Source organism: Ambystoma mexicanum, chromosome 12 (assembly GCF_040938575.1).
Source record: "Ambystoma mexicanum isolate Mex_15411 chromosome 12, UKY_AmexF1_1, whole genome shotgun sequence".
NCBI classification, from domain to species: domain Eukaryota; kingdom Metazoa; phylum Chordata; class Amphibia; order Caudata; family Ambystomatidae; genus Ambystoma; species Ambystoma mexicanum.
In genome coordinates this window covers 742,373,149-742,385,426 of record NC_090936.1, presented here as the reverse complement: position 1 = coordinate 742,385,426, position 12,278 = coordinate 742,373,149, and the positions used below count along the sequence as shown (strand labels likewise).

The 12,278-nt window shown below is 47.5% G+C and overlaps 1 protein-coding gene across 3 annotated transcripts in view; it reads left to right on the top strand.

The window, feature by feature from the left end:
• Window positions 1-12,278, top strand: part of GRAMD4 (GRAM domain containing 4) — a 2,133,975-nt gene that overhangs the window by 1,804,401 nt on the left and 317,296 nt on the right. The gene's annotated exons all lie outside the window — the stretch shown is intronic.

The following is a 12,278-nucleotide window of genomic DNA, read 5'->3' as shown; positions in this document are numbered from 1 at the left end:
GCTTTAGGCCTTGCGGTAGTGTGTAGGTAGCCGAATGGATTCATTGATATTTTAGGTGTTGTTTCAAATTTGTAATACTTTCGACATTGATATGAGTGTATAGCTTTTTGAATAATGACATTTATCAATATATTATTTTTACATTTCATATCGCACAAACGAAATCTATATATGGGCACAGGCAACTGTGCTATATTGCGCATTACTCAAGTATTCTGTCTCCTTACATGGCAATTCTAAATATTGGCATTTCATTATCAAACAATAATTCACCTTTACAACTTCTTGACTATCCCTTGAATCTGAAGCAAGAACATTCTACTTCCGTCACATGCTCAGTTATCAACCACTTCTAGCACGTATCAGGTAATCATACTTGGCTATTCCGCTACAGACTTGTTTTATGCATGTCAAGTAATAGAATGTATGTATCGTGTGATTATTTTCCAATTGTTTGGTTAGTGCTTTCCAATTGATATACACCTTAGTTGTTGTCCCCTGGTGTTTGTTTTCAGTTATAATTAGCGTTATCCATACTAATGCAAGTACTGTCTTTCAGGGAGATGCTGAAGCGTCCACCACATTGACAATAGCCCTAGATGTTCTTCAGCAGCACGAGATATGGATACTGACAGCTCCATCGACCGTGATCATCAGGACCGGAACACTTGCCGTTTGATTGTTCTACACCATGTTTCATTCGTGGTTAGCCGTTGATATGTACCTGTGCGGTCGACCCCAGGCGTGTGTTGTGTTTTCAATATTGTAATCCTTACTAATGCAAATACTATGTTTCAGGCAGTTGTTGAATCGTCAACCCACGCAGTTGATGCGGAGCCTGACATTCAAGTAATTCCGGTCGAAGCGGGACCAGGCGGATACGAATCGGCGCAACAGCTTTCGGAAGTGCGCACCACATTGACAACAGCCCTAGATATTCTTCAGCAGCACGAGGTATGGATTCTGACAGCTCCATCGAGCGTGATCATATAACTTGATTCCATTTGCTATACTTTCTTCCCTATTAACGCAAGTACTGTGTTTCAGGGAGACGATGGAGCTTCCACTACAATCACAAGATCCCATTTAGATGATGCAGATGTAAAGAAATCGGAGAAATAAGTTGGTTAAATCTGATCATATTTAAATATTCCTTGATTCTTTTAGACAATGCAACATTTGTGGTTATCTCTTTAGATGTACCTGTGCCGTCGACCCCAATTGCGTGTTACGTTTACGATATTGAAAACCATACTAACGCAAGTACTGTGTTTCAGGGAGTTTCTGATGCCTCCTCTTCAATACAATCATTCGTGGGAGTCCATGCAGAGCCAGAGGTAAGGATACTGACCGCTCCATCGAACTAGGTCATCAGAGCTCGAATACTTGTCGTTTGATTGTTCCACACAATGTTTAAATCGTGTTTGGCTATTGAGATGTACATGTGTGTTCGTCCTCACGTGTGTTTTATGTTAACAATATTTTGATACACAGTAATGAAAATACTATGTTTCAGGGAGTCGATGGAGCCTCATTCCGTGCTGTCTATGCGGATACAGAAAATATAGTCGTTGCAGCGCAAGAGGAAGGGGAGACATGCGGATACGTATCAGAGCAACAGCTTGCAGATGTTGAAGGTCAAGTCAAAAAAGTTGCAAAGAAAAGAAACAAAAATATGGTTAGTTACAAACAGTTCATAACTTTAGAATTGCTTTTGTGCTAGGGACTATTTTATGTTTTTTTCAAGTCAATTGTACTATACTTTATCTTGTGTTTAAACTGAACATCCCTTTTCCAATCTATCCTCTAGTTACCCGTGGGTGTGCGAACTATACATATACAGACAGTGAAGCGAATGAGAGATGTTGCTTGCCAGGCCATTTACACTATGGAGGAACTATTAATTCAGACGCCGCGTGTTGAGAGATGCTCAAGTCCAATGGCCAGAACATGAAATGAATGTGTCCGGAGAATCCAGTAAAGTTGTAAAGGACCATTGCTACAGTGCGACCGCACCACCACAAGAAGATGATACTGAATGTATTGTAGATAGCTCTGAAGTAGTCGCAGATCAATTCACACAATCTACACCCACCAAAAAATTGCCACCCAAAAAGCTGTCGACATTGTTGTGTTCTCCCATCAATGTTGAAGTAGCAGATGTTGAACTGACAGAGAATGAACCAGCAGCAGCATTCACCAACGCATCAGAACTTGATAGCAGCGATATTTCTTTGAAATGTGGTGATATGTCCACAACGTCACAGGCCGAAATAACTTTGACGCAGGATGACAGTCTAAAGAGGGCAAATACATCGTATTCAACAGTTGTTTGATGAATATTATAAGTATGCTGAAATGTGGGCATTCAGTTAGAGGGAAAGTATGTGGGAAGCCATTGATTAATGTGACTCGTCAAAAACAAGGCAGTAACGTCAAAATACATGCCGCCTGTAGATTAAATCATACGTTCTCATGTTCTGCACAAACGATGCTGGGGAAACTGCCAGCAGGCAATCTACTGTGTGCAGCTGCCTCATTTTTTTGTGGGTCCAGTTTTAGAAAGTTAGAGTCTTTCTTTCAGTTTGTGGGACTCCATTTCATTTAAAAAACGCAGTACTACAAATACCAACATGATTATCTGTTTCCGGCCATTAGTGATGCTTGGAAAATTGAACAATTGTCTCTAGCAAGTACATTCGAAGGCTAACGATTCAGGCTAGCCGGAGATGGACAGTGCGACAGCCCTGGAATTTCTGCCAAGTACTCCACCTACCACTTTCAGGACATGGATAGTAAGAAAATTGTGAGTTCGGTGGTCGTGCAGGTAACACAATGTACATCCTCAATGGCCATGGAGAAACTAGGATTTATAAAATCAGTGGAATATCTGCAATCGAGGGGGATGCACATCGACCTCATAGCCACGGACAGACACGTTTCAATTGCCAAGACAATGAGAAAGCACTTCCCACATATTAAACTTCAATTTGACGTATGGCATCTTGCTAAATCAATCAATAAGAACATCTCGGCTGCAGGGGAAAAAAAAAGGTTTGGAAAGTATTTCAGGGTGGTCCCAGTCTATCAGCAACCATCTTTGGTGGAGCTCCAAAACTTGTGAAGGGTCAGTGGAAATACTACTTGAAAAATGGCGGTCACTGATGCACCACTGTACCAACGTGCACCGCTGGTCAGAAAACCTACATTTCCACCAATGTGAACATGGCCCTTTGTCCCCAGTGGAGGCACGGAAGAAGTGGTTGAATCCAACTTCACCGACACACAAAGCCATTGAGAAGATTGTTTTCGATAAAACTCTATCAAGAGATTTGAGGGGACTGACAGAATTCTGTCACACTGGAGGTTTGGAGGTGTTCCACAATATGTGCCTAAAGTACAGGCCAAAGCGCTTGCATTTTAGCATACAGGGCATGAGACATAGGACTCTACTAGCGGTCTTGGCCCATAACGAGAATCTCGGCCGTGAACAATCTAGGACTAAGGGTAATGTAAGGATGCCTCGCTACACTAAGGCCTTTTCATTAAGAAGTAAGCAATGGGTGATCAAACCAGTCTATGAGGAAATGGAGTTTGACATTGTCAAAAGCCTTATTGTTGCTGTATCAGAGAAGCACAGATATGGAATTTTCAACGTTTCTTTGCAGAGCACTGATCCATTGCCACCCAACATTGCCACTGTGCCATGTCCACCCAAAGGTGAGCTGGTTGTGACGTACAAATCCCGGTTTAAATAATTGTAATACGATTGTCTTTTTGTAAATAAATGTTATTGTACAGTGTGCATACAAAGTACGCTAATCCTAAACCCTAACTTCACCATCCTGGGTGCCGAACAACCTGGGTGTCATCTTTGAATTCTCTCTCTATTCACCTCATATTGCTGACCTTGTCTATATGTGTATGTATATATTTTTGTTGATGTAACTAATTTTCGCAATCTCTTGTAAATGCTGCGCACTGTTAACCGAGGGAAGGCTTGCATATTGCAAATAATAAAACAAACAATAAATATCACTTTCAACTCAACTCCTCGGGTACTTTATACTTTCCCTGACCTTCCCCAAAAAATTAAGTCTCAATAGTTATGGTTCTTTGGGGCTTCAAAGCTTGCAGACAACGAGGACAAAATTGGGGGCCTTAGAACGCGCCAAGCGAGCTGTTGCAGATGGGAGAGAAGCCAGTTCGCATTTGCACATTGAGGCGCACTACATAGATGGATTCGAAACTTCAAGTTCTCACAGATGGCTTTACTACGGGTTGTTGCAAAGAAAGAATGTATGCTCATTTCTAGTGAAGGTCAGCTTCTTTGATTTTCAGCTCGCACCCTGAAGAGGCCCACAACTCGCACTGGCAGTATAAGGTTCTATTGTTTTTTGACCTTGAGAGACAGGGACCATGCCGAAAGAACTTCATTTGAAGGGGAGGCGGGGGGGGGTGCAATAACGTAAGAGACAATAAGGCAGAAAATTCTGAAACTAGACCGAGTTTCATGTTAGTTCAGTATACGAAAAATCGTTGTCCAGAGCACAGTGGGATTTCCGGACTTCATTACGCACAGACACAATGGAAATTGCAAATATAATGTAAGTAACTCTTTATACGCTTTTATACCGGAATGAAGAATTAATGAATGGATGCATGAATAAATGAATGAATGAAGAGCTTTGAAAACATTTGTGGGATTGTCCTTGTAGCGGGCACATGGGCATGCAGGTCCACATTCCACACGCATGTAGACAAAAAGTCGTTTCTCATTGTGTACTAACCTCGATTTATTTCGTTAGTTTTCGCATTGATTTTAGAGCCAAACATACTCCATTGCACTATCCTTGAAAGTAAATAGTTTCAGCTCGGCCGTAATAAATAAAATGAATAATATTAATAAAGATCGGCTGGCGAGACTAATTATAAATTTTATGTTTTCAAAACAGGTATATCCTTCCCTTTTGCCACTGCCACCAGTTTCAGACACCGGCAGATGGTTTTTTTAACCGCCAGCTGCAGCTTAATGTAAACAACTGCACAATCCTGATGATCTTATGGAATGATCGCCAAGGGCCCATATGCCCTTACGCGGTACTAGCGGCTAGAAGCAACATATCAACCTTTACGCTGGCCTAGTGCCTACTTGATGGAACAGCCTTGCGGTTCAACGTGCGACAAAAGTGCTTCTTTGAATGAAAACCAACACCCTGTGTACCATAAAGGAACAGCGCATGACTCACGATAAACTTTTACTGATTTGCGGATAGAGATAAAAGAAAATAAATGACTTTCGGAGTTCATATGGCAATTGCTGAATATTCTGTAAACATTTAATGTCAAATAAATGTACTTTACCAAATTTACCGTGTTGCTGTTTGATTTTAAAGTACAGTTTCATATTCCGAATTGTGGTGTGCTGTGTTGTGAGCTGATCTGTGTTGGTTTCCGGGTTCTGTGTGAAGTCGCGTAGAAGACGACTGGGCGCGTTTGCCTACGCAGCACAGAAACGTTACGGAGAGAGGCGGGGAATATGAATGTTTTGATAATGTCAGGCTCAGGGACGGGGGATATGATTTAGTGCCGCAAAAGCAGGTTAGCCAGGGCGATAGGGGAAATGATAGGATTATCACAAAATGGCAGCTCCCTGATGCCTGTTTTCACGTGCATTTAATGGACGAAAACTCGGGTAAGGTCCATAAGAAATTTTTCTAAAATCGAGCGACTTAGGCTTAAAAACACATGGCCGACCCGTAGGGGCAATAAAAAATTTTGACCGAACCATTCCTTTAATATCTTGTGTACAAACATCTTAGTGACATTAAAAATATTATTACAAAATTGCTAATCAAAGTAGTCTGTTTGCTAATCAAGAACATTTTATTGGCATTTTCAAATTACACAACTAAACATATAACAATGAAAACCTACACCCTCCCTACCCCCCCCCCCAACTCCGGGTCTGAGAGTAGTCCAATATTCCAGCATTTGCTCTGCAGAGCAATTCCCCCCCCCACCCACCCCAGCGTGTCCTTGTGTTGTGAACTAACCCGAATAGATAAACCCCCTCAAAAGTCAGCTTCTCAGGGTGCGTCCACTGCTATGCCAAAGAGTCGCATGCGCTGAGGACACCAACGCTGCCTTAGCCCATCCAGCAGATATTCCAACAAGGCTGCCCAGTCAGCCCTAGACCTGAAATGCTGTCTTTGAATGGAGTATGTAAGCCACTCAAGTGCCACTAAGCTCCAAAGCTTAGCCACCCATTCGTGATCCTGGGGACGGTCCTTTGTTTTCCACCTGCGGGCCAGTACCATTGCTGCAGCTATCATCATTATTGCATAGAGCTTACGGCCTGCCTTGCTCTTAATTGCTGCTAACGACCCCCCCACAACCCCAGCATCGCCATGCCTTTGTTACTCCCAAGCTCTAGCTCCAATACCAGGTTGAGCACCTCTCGAATCCCAGCCCAGTACTTCTCAATTGACAGGCAGTACCACCATATATGCTCCCAAAAGCCCACTGCGCCACATTCTCTCCAGCATAGGGGAGAGGCCCCAGGGTAGATTCTATGAAGCTTAGAAGGGGTCAAGTGCCACTAGGTAAGGAGCTTCAGCCACATCTCCCTTATTTGGAGAGACCTTGTCAGCTTGGGTATCTGTCTCCACAACCAACACCACTCATCATCCTCTAGGGCGGTTCCGGTAGCAGACTCCCGGGCCTTCCTGTAGGCTTGTGCTGGTGGATCCTCACCGGCCTTCATATCCCTATATAAGGCTGTGATCAGGTGCTTGTCCCCCGATTCCCTACTGAGAAACTTTTCAAAGGGGGTGAGTTGCCGGGTCGCTGCTTGCTTTACAAAGGGGTGACTGAGCCAATGTCTTAGTTGGCAGTAACGGAACCTTTTCCCCTCCCCCAAAGTGAAGTCTGATTTACACTGATGAAAGGGCTTGATCTGGCCCTCCCCATACATGTCCCGTAACATTCTACACTACCATGGTGCCAAGCCTGAAACGCAGACGTGTTGTGACCCGGGGTAAACTGCGGATTGATAAAAAGAGGTGTGTAAGGGGATGGGTGCGTCGTTAGATGGGCCTGCCGCACCCCCTCGTCCCAGGTACGACCCACCTGGGCCAGGATCGTTCTACAGTACATCCTAATCGGCCTATCCTGTTTCGGCTTCCACAGGACCCCTTCGAGATCCTCCCCCAATACCGCCCTATCGATAGCTCTCCATATTTTACCCCGATCATTCTTCTGCCAATCCCGAAGTACCTTCAACTGTGCCGCCCTATAATATACCCTGAAATCGGGTAGACCCAAGCCCCCCCGGTCAGTGGGGGTTCGCATCACCTTGAGCTCTATCCTTGGGGGTTTGTTAGCCCACATAAACCTGCTAGTGATTTTGTTCAGAGACCTGAAAAAGGATGGGGGAACATGCACCGGCAGGACAGCTAAATTATACAAGAGCTTTGGGAGAACTGTCATTTTTAAGGTGTTGATACGTCCGAACCATGACAACGCAAAGGGCCCCAGTCTATTAACTTATTCTTAAGTTTCTCCAGTAAGGGCAGATAATTTGCGTAATAAAGTTGTTCCAATTTTGAGGTCAATTTTTATTCCCAAGTAGGTAATGGAGTGGTCCACTCATCTATAGGGAGAGATGGCCTTCAAGGCGCCGAGTGCTGGGTTCGGGACAGTGATATTGAGAATTTTGGTTTTGGAGGGATTGATTTTCAGACCTGCCACGCTCCCAAAAAAGAGCCCGTTCTGCTTCAAGTGCGGTATGGCCATGCTTGGGCAGATAAGAGAGAGTATCACATCATCAGTGCAGGCTGCGATTTTATGTGATTCCCCTGCGAAGGGGATTCCTGTTATTAGGTGATTAGAACGTACCTCTTTGAGGAACGGTTCCAGATGGAGAGCATACAAAATCGGGGAAATCGGGCATCCGTGTTTAGTACCCCTTTCGACACTTATCGGCTCCGATAGTTGTCCATTCACCACTAGTCTGCGGGTTAGGCTTCTGTAATTAGCTCTGATCCTGTCCATGAATTTAGGACCAAAGCCCATCCTCAGCATAGCTGCGAAAAGGAATCCCCACTCCACCCGATCAAACGCTTTCGCTGCGTCTATTGCCTTGAGGAGAGCAGGGATTCCTCCTTTGTGAGCCTTCTCCACAAGGTGGGCCAGCCTCCTAACGTTATCACTGGTTTATCTGCCTCTAACAAATCCCTATTGGTCCGGATGGATCAGCTTCGGTACTAGATGGTCTAGCCTCTTAGCTAAAATCTTGGCATGAATTTTGGAATCAACATTGATTAAAGCTATGGGACGATAGGACGTGCATTCAGTTGAATCCTTACCCTTTTTGTGAATAAGGACAACTTTCGCCTCTTCCATAGATCGCGTGATTGCACTGTCCCTACCCATTTGATTGAATAGGTTGGTTAGTATGGGAGTAAGTACTTCCCTATGGCGCTTATAAAATTCTTCCACAAAGCTATCCGGACTCGGGGATTTAAGAGTGGGTAGATCTCTTATCGACCTCCCTTACCTCGTCTTCTGAGATATCCCTTTCCAAAGCGTCGCTCTCTTCCTGCATTATGGAAGGTAAGTGCACCTTATCTAAGTACTTTAGTTGATCCACCTGCACAGGGGCTTCAGACGAGTACAGGGCGTAATAGAAACAAGAGAATTCCCTCAGGATGTCTTCAGTATTGGTGGTAGTGCTCCCACCCCACCTTGATTTTTGTTATTGTCTTCCCTGCCTGCTCCTTTCGAAGCATTCTCGAGAGCAGTCGGTCAGCCTTATTGGCTTTGATATAATATTTCTGCCGGTGATACAGCAGACTCCGCTCCGTTGCCTGAGTCTGGATCAAGTCTAGTTGGCCAGGCACTACCCTATACTCCCTTTTGGTAGCCTGAGTCTGATTTGGCCCCATTTTGGCCATTATCCCCCTTAGTACTTCCTCTAGGTGTGCCTCCTCCAATCTCAGCTCCCTGTCCCGTCTTGCCTTGATTCTTATAATAGAGACCCGCAGGATAGCCTTAAAGACGTCCCACCTGACTTGTGGCAATGTGCCCCCTTCGGGATTCTCAATAAAGAAGCGTACTATTTCCTCCTCAATCTCGTGTGCCAGTACTGGGCCTTTGAATAGGGAGACAGGGTACTGCCATTTCCACAACCCCGCGGGTCTGGGCCCCGCCTTCAAAGATATGGACAGGGGAATATGATCCGACAACGTTGTAGAGCCCATCGAGATGTCCAGCTCCCTCCCCAGAAGGTTGACTGATAGCCAGATATAGTCTATTCTTTAATGGGACCGAAGAACGTGAGAGTAAAAGGTGTGCCCCCCCAGCTTTTCCCAGTACCTCCTGCCACACGCCCACTAGGGCCAGATTGGTGATTATCTCCTCCAGGGCCTGTGATGGTCCCCCCTGTGGACCTGGCCCTCCCAGGGATCTCGCCTGATGAGGCGCTCCACTTTCTTACGCTTAATCAGCGAATTTAGGCCGTTGAAGTTAAGAGAGAAGATCTTCAACGCTCGCTGGGTAGACATAGTGGTTCAACAAACAAAAAAAAGATGTCCCCCACTGAACTCAGTAAAATAACTGGCGCTCCCTAGATGGGCTTATGTTTTCTAATGCGCTGCAGAGCCTCTGTATGCCTTCTGGACCCGTGACTCTCCCAAACCTCCACCCCTCCCCCTATCCCCCTTCTTCCCTCTGGCAGTGTGGGACGACTGGCCTCAGCCCCCCACGAATCAGAACCTCAAGAGTCGTCCCATCGAATGCCGCAACGTGGGATATCCCAATTCCATTCCAAGATGTGAGGCCATGTCCCCCTCCCCTAGACCCTAGCTGAATTAGGCGCATGAAACCGACCTAGACAATTGAACTTTTCTGCTATCGTGCCCACCCCAGGCATCTTATTTCTGCCTCTTCGGCATTAGCACATACTAAGGAATCATTTCTGCACACCCTGACCACTCCCCGATTGCTGACTCTTCAGGAGCAGTTGGTTGGCATTTTTCTTCGACTTCTTGGAGCGGGCCATGGATCATTCCCATTCCCTCCGGGCAGCCTTTTGAGATGATGGCGGGGGCGATGGCGGTGGAGCTTCGTCTTCAAGCCCCAGCAGGGCTAGGCCTTGGTCACATGTGGTGATCTTCTGAGCGATCCCTCGCCATTCGAAAGCCAGACCAAAGGGATGCAGCCATCTGTAACAAACAGCTTGTGCTCTTAGCTGGGAAAGTACTGGGCCCATTCTCTGTCGTTTGTTTAAAGTTACTTGTGCCAGGTCCTGGTATAGCGCAATCTGTGCCATTATAAGTGAGACGGCCAGCCTTCTGTGCAGCTGCTAGCGTTCGCTCCTTCACCTTGAAGCTGTACATCGCTACCAGGACATCCCGGGGCCTGGTACCTGGATCCGTACTTTTGGGGCCCACTCTATGTATCCTGTCGAAGACAATGTCCTCTGACCCCGGCTCCTTGAGGAGGTCTGCAAAAATACCCTTCACTGCTTGGGGGAGATCTTGATCCAAGATGTTCTCTGGAAGGGCTTTGATCCGAATGTTTGAGCGCCTAGACCTGTTTTCCAGGTCCTCGACCTGGAGCTCCAGATTATGAGTGGCGGTCGCCATCAGAGTATTGGCTTTCCTTACGTCTTCAGCGACTTCCTGGATAGCCCTCTCGTTTGTGTCCACCCTTTCCTCTATCTTGCTAATGTCCCTTTTGATCTCCTGGAGGCCTTCCGCCAGATCTTCCCTGAGGGCATCCATTTGCTTTTACCCCGCCGTGGTGATCTTCTCCAGTATATCGGCCACCAGGAGTTTCAGCACTGCCTGGGTGAAAGGTTGTTCCAGCGCTTTCATGTCCGCTGCAAGGTCCCCTGAGGGCCACTCGCTAGGGCATGCTGATTGGGAGTCCTCCATGTCTTTTGCCCATAACTTAGTGAGAACATTCTCCTGCGGTCTCCTCTGGGGTCTTTGAGAGGCTTGGGGATCCTTGGCTTTGTTCTTAGATATGATGTTGAATGCTCAGGATGGCGTGGTCAAAAACTGGAGGTCCGGGATCCCCGCAGGGCCAGATAGGTGTAACTGGATGCCGATCTGAGGGACCAAGGGTCCGATGGTCGCCGCAGTCCTCAGTGTGCTGCTGCAACCCCCCAAGCCCTGGCGGGGCCTGGCTGAGTGGAGATCTGCTGAGTGTGCTAATATTCTGAAGTTATATGGGGCTCCCAAAGTGCCAGGAAGCAGTCCTACCCCTTCACTTCCCAGGCCGTATAGTCTCCTGCGCCAACAAGTTCAACCACGAGGAGTGGTGGGTGCCACGAGAAAGGGGGACCACAGGTTGCTCAGAAGCTAGTAGTTCAGTGACGGTGAGACGAGTGGGGGGAGCTGCCAGATCCCAATGCAGAGGCCTCCGTGGATGGGAATGAAAATACGGCCACGGGCCGGAGGGTATGCCCCTCCCCCCCACCAGGGCGGAGACCGTACCTGTGACAATGTTCCCTGGGGGGCCCGACAACCTCCCCAGCTCCTACGCTGCAGGCCGCTCCGGGTCAAGACAGTCGACAGTCGAAATTGACACAGAGGGGGCCGCCCCCCGTGGGCCCTGCCTCTCTCCTCCGAGGCCTCCTCCGAGCGCCCCCTCCCATGCCGGCTGGTGTGCCTCTCACTGGCATGGGTGGGTCGCCGCGGAGCAGATCCCTGGCCCCACAAGTCTGCTCCAATGCTGGCGGCCACGTAGATTACCAACGAGCCGCGGGGATGGGGAGGAGCCTCCCAAAGCCGCGTCCGCTGATCTCTCCCGAGGTGCGATCCAACTCCCCTCCTCGGCTGCCCGTGGGCCGGTAGCTGCCCTCTATTCCGATGCCGCCATGCCCAAGTGACGCACCGGTCGCGTATCGCCGGACCCTGCTGGGTCTGCCTCTGCAGTCACGGCCCGCCGATGTCCAGCGCCTGCACCCAGAAGTGCCACGGGGGCAGGCTCAATCGGCCCAGGTGCCGCTCCTCCGCTTCTGGGGGGTCCCCACCACCGCATTCCGTCGCCTGAGGTGGGCTGCGCCGGTGGGATGGACAACAAACAGGGTCTCGGGGGCTAGAGCTCGGTGGCCGCGGTGTTCAGAGCATCGTGGCTATCTTGGAGTCTATCATTGCAACCTTTCTTTTAACGCTAGTCAAGAACATTTTGATTAGTGGGAATGTCCGTTGATACTCCACTTTTGGGCACACGCTTTGGAAAAATTGGTGATGGTTGTAGAACCCAAG